The sequence below is a fragment of the Cygnus olor genome, chromosome 2 (genome assembly GCF_009769625.2).
Source record: "Cygnus olor isolate bCygOlo1 chromosome 2, bCygOlo1.pri.v2, whole genome shotgun sequence".
Classification (NCBI taxonomy): Eukaryota; Metazoa; Chordata; class Aves; order Anseriformes; family Anatidae; genus Cygnus; species Cygnus olor.
In genome coordinates, this window is record NC_049170.1 from 139,012,955 (window position 1) to 139,031,922 (window position 18,968).

The 18,968-nt window shown below is 44.7% G+C and overlaps 1 long non-coding RNA gene across 10 annotated transcripts; it reads left to right on the forward strand.

The window, feature by feature from the left end:
• Positions 1-56: 56 nt before the first annotated feature.
• Positions 57-18,822, forward strand: LOC121065677. Of its 10 annotated transcripts, XR_005817237.1 has the most exons (8): positions 57-1,178; positions 1,773-1,899; positions 2,006-2,060; positions 2,148-2,192; positions 3,552-4,955; positions 5,606-10,164; positions 11,047-11,154; positions 11,942-18,822. It is a non-coding gene; the product is annotated as an uncharacterized LOC121065677 (long non-coding RNA). The 10 variants fall into 10 exon arrangements; XR_005817242.1 differs by lacking the exon at positions 2,148-2,192; XR_005817243.1 differs by lacking the exons at positions 2,006-2,060; positions 2,148-2,192; positions 3,552-4,955 and having other exon boundaries at positions 1,773-1,937; positions 5,606-5,720; positions 8,263-10,164.
• The last annotated feature ends 146 nt before the right edge of the window (positions 18,823-18,968 follow it).

Below are 18,968 nucleotides of genomic sequence, written 5' to 3' on the forward strand. Positions count from 1 at the left end.
CCCGGCCGCTGTCACTCCGCCAAGCCCGCCCGCCCCGGGGACACCGCCGGGGTGTCGCCCCCTCCCTGCCCCAATCTCCGCCGCCCTTTTGTGTTTTGCCCCCTGTGGAAAATCAGTGTAAAAACCCCAAATTTGTCGCAAAGCACAACACCCCCATTTCTGCTCCCTCACGGTGGCGGTGGGGGCACAAAATGGCCGGGGGCAGGTCCCCGGGGGGAGCTGCTGAGGGGCTCCACGGGACCCCCGGCCCCCTCAGGGAGCCCCGGGAGTGCTGAGGGGGTCCCGAGAGAGACCCTCGGCGGGCGGGGTCCGGCCCCTGCTCTGCCTGGGGAAGGGGCCTGAGGGTCCTGAGAACGTGCTGGGAAGGAGCGGGAGGAGTATGGGAACACTAAATGTTGGGAACGCTTTCTGTGTGTGTAACAAAATAAAATAAGGTGTTCAGGTCTGCATCCGCTTGGCTGCCTCGTTCTCTGTCTCAGCACGCTGCGTCCTGAGCTCTCCTGAGCTTGATTCTGGGCTTTGAGATGAGCAGCATCAGAAATAAGACCTCACTTCTGGCTGGGGCATCTGACGGGAAGCCACCGAGGCACCTGGACGCAAGCGTGGTGCCTCGCCGGCCTGAGCGAGGCAGCGGCTTCAGGATGCTGAGGTCTGTGATCTGCTTGCTGTCAGTGGAAGATGGAGAAAGTGACCTGATCTGTTCCCTGCAAATGGTCGGTGACAACAGAGGGGCCGGGGAGGTTTTCTCCTCGGGATTTGTACCGAAGCTGGCAGTGTCACGGAGCAGGAGCATCTCTGCTGGGAGAGGGAGATTCCCTCTCGTGGCCTCGCTCCAGGCGCTCGTATTTATGGAGATTCCAGCGAGCACTCCACCCTATTCCTTTGCAATGCGGGATCCAACATAAAAACCTTGCACGGCCGTCACGTGGCTGGTTACTGTATCTCGGCTGTGGAGCAGCAACTGGAAAACAAGCCGCAGCAGCTCTCCGAGCTACTCCTGCTCGGCTCACAAACGCTTGCTCGACGAATCATTAAAAACAGCTCGTGCGGAAATAGCCAAAGCATGGGACGGACGGGTATTTACGCGGACAGAGCCGTAAAAATCTCTTGGTAGGGCAGCATGTGGGAATAGCATAGGAGGACCGAGGTACTCGCTTCTCGGAAAGCAAGAGGAAGTTGTGAGCGTGTTTGTGCTCTTGACAAGTAACTGGTCAGGGCTAGGCTGGGACAGTACCACGGAAAACAGCGTGAACAGGTTCTCCTGCGAGCTCACCGCCTCCCGTGTTGTGCCTCGCAGCCTTTCCCGCACGTCTCTGTCTTTTCCAGGCACTTCTGGGGGAGCTTCTTGGCACGCTCCTCGTCTTCCTTTCTCCCTGCATTGGCAAAGGGGCTGGAGACTGGAAGTATGATAAAGTGGCCAGAACGGGGATTTTATTTCTAAATCTTCCAAACAATTATCCCGTGTTTTGACTGAATATCAGAAAGACTCTATTTCAAGCTCTGCATGACAAAATTGGTTTCCTAAGAACAGGGCTTTGTTTCATTTACCTTTAAAATTGTATCATATAAAGAACTGCTCCATTTTCAGCGGTGACATTTTACCTATAGTACTGGCTTATGGCTCTGTTACTGCCCTTTCTTGTGGCCTAAGATGTATATTGAGGTTTGTCACAACATGACTTTTTCTCCTTGTTTTGTCCAGCAGCTACTGATATCTTAGACGTTGATTTAACACGGGGGATTTTTTTTTTTACATTTTTTTTCTTTCTTAGCATTTCTAGTGCCTTCCATTTACTCCGACATTTAAAGAATTTCACTCACTTGCCCGTGGAATATTGTTGGGATGCCTGAGAAAGGAGCTAAGAATAGCAGAGCATGGAGACTGGCGGGCAACACCAGGTAGAGCAAAGCTCACCAGGCTTTGCTAGCTGTGTCAGGTGAGAAGATCACTGTTGCTTAATTTAAACCTGATGAAGAACATAACCTTCCTTTTTTATTTCCCCAGTGACACTTTGTTGCAGGAGGCAGATACAGAGGAATTCATTTTTGTAACAAGCACGGTAAGGCTCAGGTTCATAATGTATTCCAATACACAATGCTTCTTCATCTTGTCTGTTTTTATTTTTTATCATTATTTTCCACTTTAGGAAGCTATAGGAGGAGAGCTTGAGAGCTGTACTTGAACACAGATGGTATGATGGCACAGCATTTGCTGCAACTTGCTTCAAGTTATGTTACAGAGTTCATTTTTAACATAAGCTTTAAACCTTTATTTTGTAGAAAAGTCTCATTGAAATGGCAGCTACCCAAATATAGACTATACATTTTCAGAGGTACTTGAATGTTTTGTGGTAATGTGGTGAAAAATGAACTGATACGAGAAAATAGAATAATCCTTACAAGTGCACAAAAATCCATGCTGAAGTGTGTGTGTTAGATGAAGCACAGGTATGCATCGCTTCTTGATACCTCCAGGAAACACAGGGGAACCACTTGTGAAGTAGGCTGCAATATTGTAGGTAGTGTTAATAGGTTTGTGGAAGGAAAACATCAGCCTTTCCATTCACTTCTTTCCATTATTTCTGTTTTTGGAGCGAATGGAACGTCTCCTGCAACAACCCTAATTGCCACTAACCATAGTTTTTGTTTGCTAACAGCCCCATATGTCAATAGACTCTGCACTCGTTCTCCTTTAAGTAAGCTATTTTTGCCAAACACCATTTCCACTTCTCTGGATTTTACGAACGCTGCCATTTGAAACAGATCCAAGGAATTAGACATTACTCACCTTTGCATATGCCGTCTCCTGAACAGATACTCTCCTGCTGTCTTCTATTCTTATATTTCCTGCACTTTTCCCCCAGTGTGGAATGTTATATTTTGTCTTGCTTACTGCAGCTTTGACCAAGGAACTCAGCCTCTTAAAAAGATAGGCTTTAAGCAGTTTCCCTTTCCTTCAAATGCATTTTCTGTGCTGCTTTCCCCACGGCTTTTTGTTCGATGACTTGCACTTTCACTATCTCAGACTGTCAGGCATACTTGTCAACAGCGAGGAGCAAAAACTCATTTGTAGAGTTAGACACATTAGCATATAAAAGTATATATATGTGTGTTTATTTACAGTGCTTCTCACTTCACTTGCTTCTTGAGAGAGGAAGAAATGGAGTGGGAAAAAAATGAAAACGGCCCCAGATGTCTTTTATTCTCCCTCGAGCACAGCATTTAGTTCTTTCTTCTTCCCTCTCATCGTTTATCCTTTAAGTGCTAGTTATTCTCCCCTGCGCTTAACCATAACCGACTGAAAGTGGATGGGTGGTTACGGGAGGGTTATCCGCTCACTGGAAGAGGACAGCAGGAATTTTGGGGGAGGTTACCCTCACACAGGCCAGGGAAAGCAGTCCAGGAAGTCAGTAGGAATAGCTCTTAAAGATCGGTGAATGCTGTGAGGAACCGGGAGGCAGAGCGTTGCTCGATCCTGGTGCTAACCAGGAGGCGGCTGCTGCTGCTAGAAAATGGACATGTTCTGATTGCCTGTTTTTTCCTGGGAACAGGAAAATGAGGAAAGGCAGCCTAGCAAAGGGCATTTCTCTGGAGACCAGGAGATGATTCGGCAAATCTATGGCCTACAGGGGGAGAAAGAAGAGATGGCAGCTCTGTCGTGTGGTGTCCTGCCGTCAGGAGCCAATTTTCTGAACGATGCTTGCTCAAAACCCTAGCTGTTGTGAATTTGTTTCATACTTTTCTGCACCAATTCTCAGGTTATTATGTTGTATATATGAGTATCCTTACATAGTCTTTTTGAGCTTCTGCAGGGCTTTGAGCTCCTTGCCCCCCACTTAGCAAAAGCAAGATCTTCAGAGTATTACCACCTTTCTGGAATAAAACTTTCATTAAAATTTAAAGGACTCTGTCCTAGCTGCCTTCATGTCTTTCCTTGGCCACAACCTCTGATTTACAAGTCAGACTTCAAGCTTTGCTGATAGCATTAGTGGACTAGATATTTCCTCTCTTGTGTAGTCTGATTGGGGTCTTGAATCAGCTGACACACTTTGTTCTCAGGACATTCTTGTAGATTGACCAAACAGAGACTTTACTGAAGGAAGGATATATTTTAGACTTTCCATTTTGTTCCTTTTTTTTTTTTTTCACAGTGGTCGAAAATGAGTCAGATTCTGACTCCGTGTCAGGTGCCACTGATAAAAAAATATAAATTGTGGATAAGGCTGCTATTTTCTGCCACTGAATGGAAAGCAGTTAGAGCTGCTGGGTCTTAAAAGCCCTTTCTCTCTGCTTCCTCAAAGATGTGCTGAGAACCTTCTCTAAATTTCTCACCTTTCCATCCATAGTCCATTTTTATTAAAAATGACACATCTAACTGAAGAATCAAAGCGAGTCCTGATTCTGGATATCCTGATACCTGGATCCTGATTTTGGATATGGACTGGTTTAAATGCATATATTAGAGAGAGTTAGTGCCTGATTGCGAGTGTCCTGAAAGATGAATCCTGAGATTCTGCTGCCAGGAAAAGGCAAATGTCATTCTCACAAAAATAAAATAATTAAAAAATATATTTATAAACATTTTGTCACATAAGTGATGTGTATACAAGAAGGACGTCAGAATACCACCAAATAAATGACATAGAGCAGGTAAATTATAAGTTAGCACGTTCCTTGATTCTGAAAAAAAAAGTGATGTGAAATGGCAACTTCCTTCACAGAACTTGTCGCCAAATGACAAAGATAAATTGACGCTGCTCTTTACTTCCTACTGACCTTTCTGAGAAAGGAAGCTAAATGCTGTTCTTCCTTGTTTAGAAAAGTTCCAGCAAGGTATGAAAGACTGTAAGTTTGCACAGATGTCATTAGAAGCTGAATTTAATCTAAAGAACTTCTATTTCTGACATTCAGTGTATGACATGGCGGAGAACACCAGAACCTGGCTGTATTTAAAGGTCTGTGATACATTTCAGTACCAAGTTAGATGCGAGTTAGCTTGAGAGGTCTGGATGTTGTGTATAAAATGTAGCTCCATGGATGGATCTCATTTGATTTCTTTCCTTTTAGTGTTTGAATGTGTCTGCAACATTTGAGCATGTATGTATTGAGTAGAAAATGAGCAAATTCTTGAATTGCTGAAAGCTCATTTTCAGAACAGGCAACTTGGCATGGCTTTGGGTATATTTACTTTCCCATGGAAAATTCATCCTATTTCTGTGTTGTACCTGATTTGATTTTGCAAAATTAAATGCAAACCGAAAAGCTATGCGGAAGAATAAAGTTCAGCACTCGAATAAGATTGATTAATCAGACTATTTTGAGAAGCAGCTAAGGAGTGTTTTAGGGATGCTGCTGCAGTTATCAGAACTGTGAAGAAATCAAATGAAATATCCCCAACCGTCAGCACAAGAAGGAGACTTAACGTGAGTGTTTAAAGACACTTGGCTAGACAGAGGCCTGCAAGTGGAATATACATGGTTTATGTCTTGTGATTTTATTATATTCTCATTCTTAACCGATTGCCCAATGCTGAGGTATTTGCGTCTTCCAAAGACGTATTGAATGAGTGTATCAGATAAGTTTTCTTCTCCCTTTCTTCATACAGGAGACAAGATGGATGATGCTGAAATGAGCATGCTTTGTCCTGAGATGTGCTCAGGTGGTCAGCACCCCCCACCAGCTGAGAGCACTGACTGAACCTGGGTCCTCCAGGGCCGAAGGTTCAATGAGTTCAAGTGAAGTTAATACAGCACTGATAAATTCACCGCGCATCCATCTTATCCTGGTACTCTACACAGTCCTGAATTACACCCTGAATTACTAAATCCTGAGTAATTCGGTTGGTCTATAAGTGAAAACAGTTCTTTTCTTTTTGCAAACAATAGCCACGGGGATTTGGGAACTTGGAACTCTCCTTAACTTGTATTCATTTCCTTTATGTGTAACCGTTCTTGAGTGAGCAAGATAATACATAAAAAGTGTTACCAGAAGAGACAGGATGTCTTGAAGCAGACTTGAGACTAACATCATTCTATTATACTTACTTTGATTTATTTTTGGTCTTATTTTTTATTTATTTGAGCTTACTAGCTAATGTTATTTTAACATTGATTGTCAGGAAAAGGTTCTGTAATATCTTGTTTCATATCTGTTCTGTCACTAAATTTCAGACCTCCTTGTCTTGTAAGCATTTATTCTGAACTAATTTGTCTGATATTTTTAAAACAATAAATTATTTACTATATTTACATTCTTTAGAAATATATAACAGCCGCTACAGTTGAAGGCATCAGAAAAAATGCTAAGGTGTGCTTGTAGTTTGTAAATACGTAAGTTGCCAGTTTCATAGGGTATGGCCTGAAGATTTCCAAAGGACCTCAAAACCAAAGTAGCATAGCTAGTATATGACAGATACAAGCTCTCACTAAAACCATGACCAACGGGTAATTTGTTGAACCTGGATTTTTAAAAGGTAATCCAAGGAATTACTAATACAGTGCATTTTATATTTGTTTATCATTATACTTAAAAATGGAACGATACAGTACCTCAAAGATCATTTTATGAGGTGGTTTTAGCAACCACAATTTCTAGAGCAGAAAAGTCCATCTCAATAAACTCTTACTGTTACCTGAGTGGTTCAACAGAGGTATGGATAAAGGAGAATTTACTAATATATTTTATTTAGATTTTCACAAACCTTTGGTGAAACTAACAAGCTACTAAGGAAATTCAGAATGTAGTTTTACAAGGGAAACTTGGGCCCCGAAATATGTATTTAAGCAACTTTATTCATGTTATAGGCATTAATAGCATTTTTAACCTTGAAGGTTTGCTTAATGCTGTAGGAACTTGCATTTTCGACTGGTAAAATCTCTTAGTTTCCTTGTTTTTGCTGCTGAGCATGTGCAAAACCATCTTGACAGCTCCAGGCTGCTAAGCCCCAAAGAAATACACAAAATAAGCATTTTCTTGCAAGTTTCCTCTCAACTGCTTGTCAACTTCAGTTTTGCATCCCAGCAACCAATTTCAACTCATTTTGTTTTATACTGACTACATTTACCACAATTTATTTTATATTCTTGATAGGATATTGAAAGAGGCTCTCAGGGCCACAGATTGCTGCTGAAATGTTAGACAACATTTGGCACGAACAGGATCAGAAATTAAAAACTGGCATTTTTTTAGGCTGGTTGCCTTTGAAACGAAGTTTATAGGATTGTGTTGTTTATCTCTCTGTACATTCAGCAATTCACCTTAAAAACTTTGGGACCCAATTTCAACCGAATTTGAAAGATGAAATCTCAAGATAAATAAGGTTTGTGAAAAACTGCAGCTGTACAGAGGACAAGGAGCATAATTAAACGCCTGCACTATGGAAAAGGCAGGTGGAAGCCAGCCTTTTATAGCAGTTGAGAGCAGCCAGCCAGCCAGAGCATGCTCAAAGATTTTGATTGAGCATAGCATGTGGCCTACATAGAGGGTGGGTTTCAGAAGATAACCTGAGGTTATTAGGGCAAAGGAGATTTTAGGAGACAACACAAGACTGTGAAAACAATCAATCAAACCCCACTTCGTTTGTTTTATTTCTTGCAGAGCAACTCGACTCTCTTGTCCTGCCTCTTCTTCCTTCTTTCCACCCTGAACACCTGCTTTCCTCCCAGAATTATGGGAGTGTGTTACTATCTTTGTATTCCCCTTGCTCTCCTGGCGCAGTATCAATTCATGTAACTTAACAGGCATACAAATTTTGTCTGATTTAGTAATGAGGTCTCAGGTGTACCCTGTCGGGAGCCAGTTAATGGCTCTTTCTTCATCCAAAAAGTTCAGCCAGGCTGTTAGGATGTGCTCATGTCAAAAGCTGTAACGAAACTAATTGGTACTGACCCCTTTCCATCCTGACTGGAGAATCTCCTGCTTTGGTATGTACACTCACCAAATATTTGTGGATTCTTACTGTGCCCCCTGCCAGCTACCCAACATTTTAAAGATCCAGTCCTGTGTGGTGGGACTAGTGAATCTAGTTTAAAAGGAGCTAACTAGAACTAAGCAAACGCTTTTAAAAATATCTATACACACATATCAAATAGTATATCCAACCTACATCACAAGGTTTTTAGAATATTCCTGTACAGTATGGAGGCTTAAGGATGTGCTGCAGGGTCTTTAATGTTCTATAAAACAGTGTGAGAGTTGTATATTTCACAAATTAGCTTAACTGGAGAAACAAACTACTTGCCTCCTTTTTGTCTTTTCTCTCAGATTCTACCTCAAGATGGGTACCTTATCTAGAAGAGAAAGTTTTTGTAGATCTTCTCTGGTCAGTTGTCTGAACAGGATGACCCAACTGTGCTGGTGTCAAAACAAAGAATACATACGCTCATAGCACTGTGCTGTGATAAAAACTGCTCTTCTGCACAGTGTCCCAGCTTGTGAAACCCGTCTGGTTTTGCATAATAGATAAGCCTCAGGAAGTATAAAATTAGTGGGAGTGCTTGCAGTATGGCCAAGTTACAGTTTTACAGTCGTTTAAAGGTCAGCAGCAAATCGACATCTACACCCAGTCCTGCAGGATAAGGTTTTGTAGGGACAAAGCTCTCAGGCAAATACCTGCATCATTTGCCTAAGGCCATACAGAAAATCCCAGGCTGAAGAAGGGACTGAGATCCCACCCTGTCACATGCAGGCCATGGCCAGCGTTACCAAGCCAATCTTTCTCATCATTTACCTAGCACAGACTTTGAAACCTAAGCCTTGAGGAGAAATTTTCGAAGAAAAAACTCCAGGCCTGAGGTCTCACAGGTCAGCTATTCTTTTTCCCCCTAACTTCTGGATTCTCTCTCTCTCTTTTTTAAAATTTATTTATTACTTAACTTGAAAACGAGTTTTGTATGAGAAGAAAGTTAAATTGCTGAAGGAGACTAACAAGTTTATGGATGCTATTATCTCCCAAATAGTTAATGTCTCACTTCTCAGTTAAACATTTATTTTTTCAAACTTGTTTTCAGCCATTCTATTAGGCTTCTGGCTAGGTTAATTAAGAGTGCAACTAAGCTGAAACCAAATGATCTCTGTGATAGGATAGGCAGCATGCAGGCAGCAATAACAGCAGTACATGAATTTCTGAATGCTGTGAATGCCTCCGAACTTCACCAACAGGTGAGTTGATCAGCTCTCATTCTTCTCTCACAAGAAAAATATCACCGTAGCTGGTTACAGATCATGCCTGCAAATGCAAAAAGCTGCATAGAGACAACAGTGTACAAGGAAGACTTGCTAGGCCATGGATTGAGATCCTTACCAATGCCAAATAAAAACTCATAATCAGAGAGGTTGGGTGCTCTTCTAAGGAAAATCTGGATTTTTTTGCCAACGTGCAATGATAGGTGGAGGGACAAGATTTGATGGAAAACATCTAAACCCCAAAACCTAGTGTAAAAAATGTTCCACCTGCTGTGAAAACAAACATCAAGGAGGTTAATAAGGGAAGTCTGAAGCATTTCTATGTTCAGAATTTGGCTGAACAAAGAGAAGCAGTAAAAATCACAACTACAGGTGAAATCCATAGGTGGTTTTACAGAATGGAAGGATCTGTACTGCATCCTGCAACTGCCGGAAAGCAGAGGCACACAGGGGGGTTAACAGGCAGATCATGAGACAAGGTGGAGATTTGGAAAAGCTATGGCTGCTGTTCAGGCAAGAGGTCCTTGAAATGTCCTGTGCTCCATGGAGCACGCTTAAATCCACAGGTCAGTGCTGTGTACGCTACAGCTACTCAGCACCAAACAAGGAGCTCTCCAGACCACTTATTTTCTCCATCTCCCTCTGTATCTCTACAGATACAGGTGATGAAGCAAACATGGTTAAGAGTTTGCTTTCTGCTGGAAGTTTCAGGCTATTGTGCACGTGTACTTGATCCGCAATACCAGGCCTACCCCTGAAAAAGGCAGGGATGACTCAGGGAAGACTTTCCCTTCTGATTCTCAGGTAGAAGCTAGGCTGTCATACCTGTACCTCAGCTGTCAACTGAGAAGCCTTTACTGGCACTTGTGCAGTGTGCCACTCCCAGGGAGATTTGGGAGTTTGCAAGGCATGTTCTGCAGTCCCTGGCACCACTCCTACATCCACAGAGCATTTTACATCTCCAGCATATCACCTCTACAGGTATGTAAGACCCAGCAGCTCAAGGGGGACGTTCAGAGAGCTTTGCCAGGCTTTCCTCTGGATATTCACGGCACTAAAGCACCCTTTGTCTACGCCTCGGTGCTTTAGCACCAACCAAAAAATCCCCCCCCCCCCCCCCATCATGATCTTCCTCCCGCAGAGCAGCCTTGCTGGTGACTTTGGCCTGCTCCTCCCTTCCCCAGCACTCCCCAGCGAGCTTCTTGCTCTGACAGATTCTCCCTTGGCAACAATAGCTGCTGCCGGGTCCCTCCCAGTCTGTGGTCATGGCTACTGGGGTGTGAAGCGCTCTGCCCACCTGAGTCAGAAATGCTCAGCAGCTCTGCTGACAGCGTAACAAAGAGCAAGCCAGCAGAGGAATTGTGCTCAGCCCTCAGGACCGGCTCGGCAGAAAAGGCTGGATGTGAGGATTGCTGGCCCGAACGCTGCAAATTCTCAAATTATTCTTCTTATTATTTTTCAGTTCTAACAGCCCCGCAAAGCAGTTCGAATTTATGAATCCATCCCACACGTATTTTCAAACTACCTTCTCTGCAGAGAAGAAATTACCAAAATAAAAACGTTTCTCCACCTAAAAAATGAGCTAGCGTTATGTCTGGGGAGTCGAAAAGAATCCCCAAATTAGGTTACAAACTGATGCTGTGTATTTTTTTGATTACAGTTGTTCTAACTGAATATGTTTGCAGATCTGTAAATGTTCAAAGGGATTTAAAAATAAAGACGGCACTTTTTTTTTCTTTTTTTTTTTCCTTCCAGAGCCTTAAAATTTAAATTCTATCTCCATGCTGGCTAGAAAGCTTTTGCTTCTGCTTGTTTTTTACTGAGCTTCCTAAGGAAGATGCTGTTTTTCTTTGCTTTTTGAAGGGAGAGACTTCAATTAATCTCTTTGAAACATTTTCAGAGAAGGCTGGCTGCTGAGTCCACAGAACCATTGATACTGCAGAAGCTGTGCTCGGGAGAAGCGCAGAACTGGTGGGTGCTCGTTCTGCAGCCCACCCGTTTTACACGTGCGTGGGGCATTTTTCCTGGACCGAGTGCCTGTGCTCCTCTAGCGCTACACCTGCTGCATCTTCCTTCGAGCACATGTTCCTTAATGTCAAGTGAGCAGCCTCGCGCATTTGGCTGGCTGCAATGCCGAAGGGAATGCCTCTTAGCAGGTTGGGTGGGGGGCATTAATGTGTGTTTTTCTCGTGGAAATGAAAACAGCAGGTTTCTGCATCTCTTTGTTTCTTCCCATCTGGTTTTTGTGATGAATTAAGGTTTGATTTATTATCTGTACGGTGGTCTCAGCTTTCCACCATACCGCTCACTGCTGCAGGGAAGGTGCTAGGGAGCCCTGATACTCCTCAGAAAGGTAACTGAGCTTATTTATTTTACCCAGTAGCAATCACTGGATAAGGCACAGCAGCAGCCCTTGGGGCACGGAGCAGAACCAGGTCTCCTGGGTCTCAGTTGCAGCCCTGCCCAGCAGCCATGGTTGCTCTCAGGATCAATGCTCTGCTGTTCATTTTTGCACAAATATGACATTTTAGCAGGAGCTAAAGGTTTCCTTGTGGAAACTGGTAGCAAGAAATTAAGAAACCCCTGAAGAAATGGGTTTGTCTTCTTTAAGATGAATTGAATTGAATTTGGGTCTCCCATGTCCTGGGTGAATGCTCTTTCCACTGAAGTGCTGAGTTAAGGTGACGGGGAAGAGAAGATAGGAAACTTGGTTCACAGTTTGGAAGGAAAACATGACAATTGCTTGCTCTTCTCCCAGCTCATCTTCAGAAGAAACATCTGGCTTGTAACAACAGGCAAAGAGAGATCCTTCCCTGACACCCAGATGCAGGCAGGACTGAGGATACACCGCTGGCTGTGGCCACACCTGAGGACATTGTGCAGGGGCCCTGGCAGCAGCAGCGCCTTCAGGAGACTTCTGGCAGGGCTCTGACGGGGCTGCATCCCGCACGGAAAGTGGAAGGCAACAATCTACATGAGCCTGTCCTGGGGAAGCACCAAAATCTTGCCAGAACTCGATACGAGGTGGGTGGGGAGGAAAGGGAGGTTTCCATGTTTAACGCCGAGACAACATGCATATTTACAAGCCTCCATGTTCGCAGTTTTTCTTCCTGTGCTCTGCATAAACAGGAACCTGCTCCAGTTCGACGGCAGCCGCATACGGGATGGGCTGCGGGTTGTTATTGTTATTGCCATAACACTTGTGTGGAGAGATGTCAACCTGTACCGGGAACCAGTTAGGCTATAAACACAGCAGGCTGGAGTCCCTTGGAGAAGCAGAGAGATAGATGACTTGCCTGCAGTTAAACATAAGTCAGTGGCAAAAAATAGTACTGATCTCTGGGCTGAAAAGCCAGCGTGGGATCAACCCTTTTTGTCTCATGCTTCCTGCAGCTTGCAGACGGATGTGGATACGTAGGGCTGAATTGGGATCTGTTAGATCTAATTAAGCCCTAATTATAATACATTAAACAATTAAAATAATGAAGATCAGGCACAATCAGATCTCAAAACAAAGAGATTTAGCAAGATTAGATGTTTAAAACTGTACAGATGATGCTGCTAATCTTGGAGGAGATCCAACATAAACAATACAATATCCAGCCAGCTGGGAAGACAGCAAACTAGAGGTAATATCAGGTTCCCAGCACAAAGCGTGAGGGGGTAGGTGGATTTTCCCCCTCCATTATCCAGCTATATGTTTAGACAAAAGCAAAATACTGTATATATCAAAAAATGTATACGTGTGCACACATAACACGATGCATGTGAATGATGGAAATTTATGGGCTTCGAGGAGGCAGGGAACTCACAGCTTTAAATGCTTGGTGAATTATACATGTTGCTGTACTTCTCATTTATGCTTTTAAGAGTTATGTGGTTAGCTATTTATAGTAACTTTAGCCCTGAGGAAGCTGGCTTTGACTGACAACTGTGGGAGCAGAAGGTGTTCTTTGTCCATAAAACAGGTTTGGGAGATGAGAGGGGACCTTGGGCCCCACGCTCATTCCTTTCCTGGCCTCTCCAGGGATCTCATCACCACTTTTTATCAGCAGCAATGCGTTTAACACGCTTTGTCACTTGTGAGAAAAACCTGCCGTGTTGTTTGCGTGAAGCCAGGCTCCCCCCCCGCCCCGAAACCCTAAGTTGGTGGAAGACCCTGGAGCCGGGCACAAAGCCACGGGGAGGGAGTGCTGCAAAATGCCCTGAAGCTGTTTGTTGGAGGCAGAGCGTGGGGAAGAGCGATATGTAACAACTGGTAATGGAAGGGCAGGTAAATGTGACCAAAGGCCTGTCCTGCAGTTCACACGTAGAACGACTTTACCAGAAAAAAAGAAATTCTCTTAAAAAAGCCAAAGAACAAAGACATTTGAGGCATCCTCTGGGAAATAAGGATGAGCAATCTAAACTCTGGGTTTTCTTTGTATAATCGAACACCGTATTCCTGGAGGGATCTTTTTATTTGGTTCTTTGCTCTCTCTGATTTCTCTCGACAATGTACACAAGCTGCAGCACAGAAGAGAGAGTCAGAGAGAGATAACAGGGTACTGAGAGAATTTAATTAATAAATCCTTGTGGGACTGTGGGTGACTATGGAGAGAATGGAAGACAATGAGCAAAAAGAGGTCCTCTTAATGTCTGAACGTGTTGAACATTTCACTGAAGGAAAGCAAAAGAGGCACCAAAAGGAGTTTATAGTTGTTGGAAAACAACAAAAAAAGAGTATTAGGCAATGCGTTCTCTTTTCTCTTTCAATTTTGCTGTAGCAAAACTTAGCACTGCGCCACTTTCAAGGAGGAGAATTTGGGCCAAGGATTTAGCAGCAGACATCTGAAGAACGCAGAAAAAGCAATGGATCGGGGAAGCAGAATAAAAGACTTTTACAACAACCACCTTCTGTCACAGTTCTTCGGGAGACACACATGAAGTCCTGCACGGGTGGGTGCCACACACACCGAGACACAAACGCTGGAGCCTCCTTGCTCCACAGCAGGCAGCAGATAGACAGGAGCAAGGCTGCTTAACTTCAGGCTGACCCAGGAATGAAAAATTTTTGGCATACTGGTCTTGACCTCTCTCTTCTGTCCTGTCAGCTGTTGTTTCCCAGTGCCCTTGGACGGTCTGAATTTGCTCTTGCTGACAGCCTTTGTGTAGTTCCCTCCCCTGGTACGTGTGTGGAAGCTAGGCTTTTAGGTCTTTGGGTGGGTCTTGAAATTGCCGATTAAAATCCCACATCTCGGCTTTTATTAAAAGCTTTGCTGAGGTCCAGAAGTTGCTGGAAGCCTGATATTAGCCACAATTTACTGGCTGTGAATTATGTAGATACTCATATTTTTAATTTCCTTTCATTTAGTTGTGTGTGCAGGACCTCTGTCATGACCAGCAGGGAACTCTCCTGGGTACAGAGAGGCAATTCAGTGTCTGTGCCAACCCTGGCTTGTAAAAGCCTGGCAGCTCTTGACAAACAAAGCCTAGAAATGTTGCTATTAAAAGCATTTATTGAATAAATCCATATGTGACAAAATGATAGCTGCAAAAAGCACTGGAATTGTTTTTTTAATGGATAAATCTTATTTGAAAGGTAAAGGGGAGCTGCAAAAGCTCAGAGAACAGTCACCTGAGGATAGAGCTTTGAGCAATGTGGGAAAAATTAGACCCACTATGAACAATATAGAAGATAATAGATTTCAGAACATGTCTGCTTTGAGTGGGAGCTTTTATGTAAAGAAAAGAGAGGATAAGCCTGGTTTTAACTTCTGTACTTGAACGCTCTCGCAGAGATAAGAGAACAAATCCTCATTCCCATCAGCAAGCCTGCAGCAGCTAGAAACAAGAGGACCCCTGTTCTTCTGCAGAGGGGGCAGCAGGCTGCAAGTGGCACCGTGGGCAGGCTCTCATCTCCCAGCCGAGCTGCAAGGCCTCCAGGTCTGCTTTCCACCTTGATTATACACCAAGATGCCACTGCAGCATGCCCTCTCTTCTCCTCTCCCTTCAGGAGGAAAGGAGGAGGGCTGCTGACCCGAGAGGGGGCTCTGTTGGGTTCTCCCCCGTCCCCACAGCAAAGCACCAGCCCTTCGCTCTGTGCGCAGCCTTTATGCTTGAGGGAGGCAGGGTGCTGAGCTCAGGTGGTTGAGATCTCCCTAGAGGGTGGAGCAGAGGAGCAGCGATTGTGTAAAGGCTGCTGTAACAACCGAAGAGCAGCTCTGCTGGAAATCCAAAAATTGTCATGGGAGAGGATCCTATTTCTGCGCCTCTCTGCTTAAAGCTTCTTTGCTTTGGCCTTGCTTGGTGATCAGAACTTGCTCTAGATACCAAAATAAAGAAAAAAGAATGACATTCTTTGAAAAGAGGCATCTGGACTGTATTTAGCCTTAAAAATAAACCAAGAGCAGCTATCTGAATTGATTGTCTCGTGGGATGCTGAAGACGATCTGTCATGATGGGCTTTCGGCAGGTGATAGCTGGGGGTGGATGTTTTCATTTGAGGGGTGGAGAGCCCTTCACTGGAACTGGCAGAGGCAGATGCAGTGACCTATAGGTGCAAAATAACCTCTCTGGGAACGACCAGTCTCTAGAGAGGACAGGCTGCTCCTGTGACGGCTGCTGACATATATGAATGCAGTATGGAAGTGCTCAAACTAAGTCAGGAATTTCTTGGCACACATAATGTCCACATTGGGGAAATGTTTTACATCACTTCAGGGATGGCCTAGCTCGTCCGGTCTCTTCAAAGAGATTGTTGGAGAAACTATGAAAACAGCATATCAGGATTATAGAGGTTTACTGGAGGATCAGATAGAAATGAAAGGGAGGACAGAAAAATTGTTATGGAACAATTAAAACAAATAACATCAGAAAACATAACAGCGGAACTGATCCTGCAGAAGTCCTGGATGAATATCACAAGCAAACCTGGATTTAAGAAGATATTTGGGAAGTAATGAGTTCAATCTTGCGAGGAACAGATTTTTAAAATCAGACGTAGGAAAACAGTCAGAAGCGCCTACTATGTTTGGAATATTACACATGCAGGTGCAAGTGCCCGATTTAGAAATGAGTCTCTGACATTCCTGCAAGGAGCAAATGGATGTTTGTGTGCACCTATTGCTGCAAATCAGCCTTATCGCACAAGAATGTCCTGCTTTTGGAAATGTCAATATTTTCTGAAAAAAATAATTGTCCTCTCCTCAGTTTCCCAATCTGGGATGACCAATGCTGGTGAAATTGTAGGCCTTTTATTTCATGACAGATCTACACTGGCTTTTCTCTAACAGCAGTTTTCCCTTCTATTGCTTCCCAAAGTGGTTGTGGCAGAGTTGTGGTATATCATCAAAGAATGTCAGGTGCTTAGTGCTCGCAAACCACCTCCTTATTAGAAAACCTCTTAGTGAAAAGGAGCCATTTTCCAAAATTGAGGCTATATAAACTTTCAGAGGTGTCTGGGATCCTTAATTTCTACCTTATTCTTCAAAAAAAGAGATGGGTAGACAAAAAAAAAAAACCACAAAACACAACAGTTCAACGCCTTACACAGGGCAGAACAGCTAGAAAACAGGGAACAGAAGAAACACATTGCATTTAATTCACCTGTGAATTAATTGAGTTTAATTCACGTGTTCAACGCCCCTTGTGTTACAAGTGAGTACCACTGCCATGCTCCAGTCCCAAACTACAGTAGCTGCCATCCCGTGTCAGTAACTCCCCTCTCTGCCGTCTCGCTTTCTTCCCTCCTTTGCCCAGTGGTTCCCCTGTTCCAGGGATGAACGCCATGGGATCCCACCACCGGGAAGAGGAAGATGTCTCTTTTAGCCAAGCCAGGCAGGCCAACGAGGAGCTGCAGCAACATCGTGGGTCTTGCCACTGCAGGAGCTGGCGAAGGAGTGCTGATAGCCCAGCAGCAGTTGCTGTGTGGGGTGAAGGGAGGGCCCCATCCCGCACCAGTACTTCTGTCTTCACCCTTCCTATCTCTGCAGCAGAGGCAGCAGCAACAAGCCTGGTTTTCCGTCGCAGTGCTGCCCTTCCTTCCCCTTTCCTGTGGCAGGAGCAACCCAGCCCTGGCCCCTCGTCCTCAAGACAGCAATATTCAGTGCTGCCGGGCCTCCCAAGGAGCCCCGAGGTGGCTCTGCCCTGAATTCCCCACAGGTGACACCTGACGCTGGGGACTTGCAGCAGCGTGGTGTCCTAAGGCAAAGGTATGGAACTGTCTCTCTTGTGAGTTTTTAGGGAAAAGTCAGATGTTTCTGCTAAATTAGGATGCCAAGCTTGCCATCAGGTTTTGCACACGCAGAAGAGCCTCTTGGTTAAGGCAAGGTCGCTGAAATTGGAGTACTCGGCCCAGTTCGGCCCACAGGGATTTCAATGCACGCGTCCTCCGTGAACCAGTGTTCAGCCACCAAAGTGTGCTGCCACCAGCTCACCAAACCAGACCTCCTCACCACAGGAGCTGCTGAGGAGCTGCTCCCTCGTCCTCCCTGTCCTTCGCTCAGGGAACCATCTTTTTCCGGGGGAATTTTGGCAGGCTGCTCCGGCCTTGAACCTGCATTACAAACTAGGGAAAACACCGGACCCTCGTGCCTTTGAAATCACCTTGAGCCTCGCGTTGCTCTATTTCTCCCAACAATTCCCGTTTGTGTGCTGTGACATTTAAGTTCCCCCAGACACTCGAAGCAGAATGTCTGGGCAATTATAAGCTGAATTTGTGGTTCAGCTTGCACCCACCTCCCGTGGGCCGAGCCCTCAGCTTCTGTGGCCATGCAGTGCCATTTATACAGCCCTGGGATGCGGCTTTATGGCCAGCCCAGAGAGATGGATGCAGGGCTCCTACAGATGAGACTCCAGCACTCGGTCTGATCTCCAGATCCTTCCTTCCACATCCTTGCAAGCCAAAAAAGGCTTTTAACAGGGAAGGCTGAGCTTGAATCTCCCACTCCAAAATCGTGCGTGGATCTCTGCTTGCAGGCTCCCTTCCTTCCTGGCCTCTTCACAATGAAGTGCGCTGTATAAATGTTATTTATTGTCAACCTCGCTGGGAATGGAGCGTGACCGGTTATAACAATCCCTTGAATTTCTTAAACACGTTATACCTCATTTCATCGCCCTTGGCTAACGTTAGGACTTGAGCCTCGCAGTGCCTGGTCAGCAGGGTAAGTGCTGCTGTCTGTGGGTTACGGCTGGGACACTGAGGCACAAAGGCTCTCAGTGGCCACTGGGATCTCTGAAAATCCCACGGGGTGGACTGAGACACCAGGTGTTCCCAGCCTCAGGTCTGTGCCAGCCCTCTGCCAACCCCCTAATAACAGGGCCAGCAGAAGGAGAAGTGTATGAAGGATCCTGCCATCCCAGTTTTAGCACAGTTTGCCAGCTTTTGCATGGATATGGGGAGCTCTGCACAGGACAGGTGGGTCACAGGAACTTGAACTTTTATTACCTTCAGTCAGTCTCGCTCTGGGGCAGTGACTGCTAGCAGAGGGGGCAAAAAATGCCAACAGCCATTGCAGAATCACCCAGCACTGTCTGGCAGAGACCTCAATGTGACCCAGAAGATACACTCGTAGCAGAGCCAATCTCTTTTCAACCACAGAGCCATCCTTCCTTCCCCAGGTCTCTGTGTCACGTGCTCCAATAGTGGAGGTATTTCTCCAACACAATGAAATAAACACATGTAATATAATTATTTTTTTTCCCAGCTCTTGAGTTTATCTAACCAAAACATTTTTAGGAGCTGGATAACAGAACAGAATGCCAGTCTCAAAATCGTAACTTTTAAAGTTGGGTGAAAAATTAAA